Raw genomic sequence first — 3,380 nt, 5'->3', positions numbered from 1 at the left:
GCGGGCGATGACTAAGAGGCTCCCCGGCCGGCCTCGCGGAGCTCCGACGCTCCCCCGCGGGACTTCCGGCGGCCGGCCGGAGCCTCGGCACGGCTGCCGCACTCCCTAATAACACCCCGCGGACCCCCGCGAGCCGAACGCTCGCTGCCGCGGGCGACCCGTGCCAAGGCGGACGCGTGACGGCGCGGGAGCCCTCGGCACTATCTCACGGTCACGTATGTAGTCAAATCGTGTAAAATCACCGTTAGTTTATTCATAATATAGGTAATAATTAAATAAATATTAACATCGCGTATATTATTAATAAACACATGTATGTATTTATTTAATAATTAAATAAATATTAACATCGCGTATAATCATGCGCAATACTTCGTGGCCGACCGGGGAACCGGCGAAGGCGGACGCATCGCGGCGCGAGAGCCGTTGGCACTTTGGAAAAATAAATAAATAAATAAATAAATAAATAAATAATAATTCGCCGACCGGGCTCCGGGGGGAGAGGCCGATTTTTGGCCGTTCGTGGCCGACCGGGGAACCGGCGAAGGCGGACGCATCGCGGCGCGAGAGCCGTTGGCACTTTGGAAAAATAAATAAATAAATAAATAAATAAATAAATAAATAAATAAATAAATAATTCGCCGACCGGGCTCCGGGGCAAGAGGCCGAATTTTCGCTCGTTCGGGCCGACCGGGGAACCGGCGAAGGCGGACGCAGCGCGGCGCGAGAGCCGTTGGCACTTTGAAAAAAAAAAAAAAAAAAAAAATTCGCCCACCGGGCTCCGGGGGAAGAGGCCGGCTTTTCGCCGTTCGCGGCCGACCGGGGAACCGGCGAAAGCGGACGCGCTCTCTAACGAGCCCCGCCGGCCGGAGGAAGTGCGCCCTCTGGCGGACACGCCGTTGTAAATGAATGGGGTTTGGCACTTAGTGCATTTTTCGCCCAAGTCGAAGCGCGCTCCGGGCGAGGAGGCCGGATTCTCGCCACCCGTGGCCGGCCGGGGAACCGGCCAAGGCGGACGCGCTCTCTAACGAGCCCCGCCGGCCGGAGGAAGTGCGCCCTCTGGCGGACACGCCGTTGTAAATGAATGGGGTTTGGCACTTGGTGCATTTTTCGCCCAAGTCGAAGCGCGCTCCGGGCGAGGAGGCCGGATTCTCGCCACCCGTGGCCGGCCGGGGAACCGGCGAAGGCGGATAGGCTTTCACGGAGGATCCGCCGGCTGGTCCGCGGGCCGATTAGGGTCCCGCGAGTGAGCGGTGGCGGTCCGGAATCCAGGCCGGCCAGGAGGCACCGCCAGGCGGATAGGCTTTCACGGAGGAGCCGCCGGCTGGTCCGCGGGCCGTTTAGGGTCCCGCGAGTGAGCGGTGGCGGTCCGGAATCCAGGCCGGCCAGGAGGCACCGCCAGGCGGATAGGCTTTCACGGAGGACCCGCCGGCTGGTCCGCGGGCCGTTTAGGGTCCCGCGAGTGAGCGGTCGCGGTCCGGAATCCAGGCCGGCCAGGAGGCACCGCCAGGCGGATAGGCTTTCACGGAGGACCCGCCGGCTGGTCCGCGGGCCGTTTAGGCTCCCGTAAGTTAGCGGTCGCGGTCCGGAATACAGGCCGTCCAGGAGGCACTGCCAGGCGGATACACTCTCTAACGAGCCCCGCCGGCTGGTCCGCCGGGGGAAGTGCGCCCTCTGGCGGACACGCCGTTGTAAATGAATGGGGTTTGGCACTTAGTGCATTTTTCGACCAGCGGCAACGCAGGCTGACGGGCGGCCGCTTCCACGGGCCGGTACTACTCTACGGAGGCGCTAGCCGCCTCCGGTGGGGGCCGTGTGATCTCGCTGGATGCCCGAGGACCTTCCGCGAGGCCCGGCCGCAGCTTTTACGCGCGCCCGGTCCTATTACCTGGTGGAAGCTGGAGGCCGGGGCTCCGCAGCTCGCCGCCCGGGGACCTTCCGCGAGGCCCGGCCGCAGCTTTTACGCACCACCGCTGCTATTCTCTGGCTCCGGCTTCGTCCCGGAGGGTGCTTGGGGAACGGCGGCGCACACCGCGAACGGCCGGTGGCGGTCGGCTGGTGGCGGTCGGCTGGTGGCTGTCGGCTGGTGGCGGTCGGGGGTGGCGCTTGGGGATGGCGCTTGGGGATGGTGGCTGTCGGCTGGTGGCGGTCGGCTGGTGGCGGTCGGCTGGTGGCGGTCGGCTGGTGGCGGTCGGGGGTGGCGCTTGGGGATGGCGCTTGGGGATGGTGGCTGTCGGCTGGTGGCGGTCGGCTGGTGGCGGTCGGGGGGTGGCGGTCGGGGATGGCGCTTGGGGATGGTGGCTGTCGCCTTGTGGCGGTCGGCTGGTGGCGGTCGCCTTGTGGCGGTCGCCTTGTGGCGGTCGGGGATGGCGCTTGGGGATGGTGGCTGTCGCCTTGTGGCGGTCGGCTGGTGGCGGTCGCCTTGTGGCGGTCGCCTTGTGGCGGTCGGGGATGGCGCTTGGGGATGGTGGCTGTCGCCTTGTGGCGGTCGGCTGGTGGCGGTCGGCTGGTGGCGGTCGGGGGGTGGCGGTCGGGGATGGCGCTTGGGGATGGTGGCTGTCGCCTTGTGGCGGTCGGGGGGTGGCGGTCGGGGATGGCGCTTGGGGATGGTGGCTGTCGCCTTGTGGCGGTCGGCTGGTGGCGGTCGGCTGGTGGCGGTCGGCTGGTGGCGGTCGGGGGGTGGCGGTCGGGGGTGGCGCTTGGGGATGGTGGCTGTCGCCTTGTGGCGGTCGGCTGGTGGCGGTCGCCTTGTGGCGGTCGGGGGGCGGCGGTCGGGGGTGGCGCTTGGGGATGGTGGCTGTCGGCTGGTGGCGGTCGGCTGGTGGCGGTCGGCTGGTGGCGGTCGGCTGGTGGCGGTCGGGGGTGGCGCTTGGGGATGGCGCTTGGGGATGGTGGCTGTCGCCTTGTGGCGGTCGGCTGGTGGCGGTCGCCTTGTGGCGGTCGGGGATGGCGCTTGGGGATGGTGGCTGTCGCCTTGTGGCGGTCGCCTTGTGGCGGTCGCCTTGTGGCGGTCGGGGATGGCGCTTGGGGATGGTGGCTGTCGCCTTGTGGCGGTCGGCGGTGGTGGTTTGGGACCGGCGTCCGGCGCAAAGTGCGTGTTGCGCGGGCCGGAGAAAATTTAGGCCAGGGGCCCGCCGCTGGAGAAATTTTTAGGTACCAGGGGTGGATTTTTTTTGTCACCGCAGGAGGGGGACGTTGCCTCCGTCCGTGTCCGACGGAAAGTGCGTGTTGCGCGGGCCGGAGAAAGTTTAGGCCAGGGGCCCGCCGCTGGAGAAATTTTTAGGTACCAGGGGTGGATTTTTTTTGTCACCGCAGGAGGGGGACGTTGCCTCCGTCGGTGTCCGGCGGAAAGTGCGTGTTGCGCGGCCCGGAGAAAGTTT

Source organism: Syngnathus scovelli, unplaced genomic scaffold (genome assembly GCF_024217435.2).
Source record: "Syngnathus scovelli strain Florida unplaced genomic scaffold, RoL_Ssco_1.2 HiC_scaffold_74, whole genome shotgun sequence".
Lineage (NCBI taxonomy): Eukaryota > Metazoa > Chordata > Actinopteri > Syngnathiformes > Syngnathidae > Syngnathus > Syngnathus scovelli.
Note: the sequence above shows the minus strand (reverse complement) of the source record.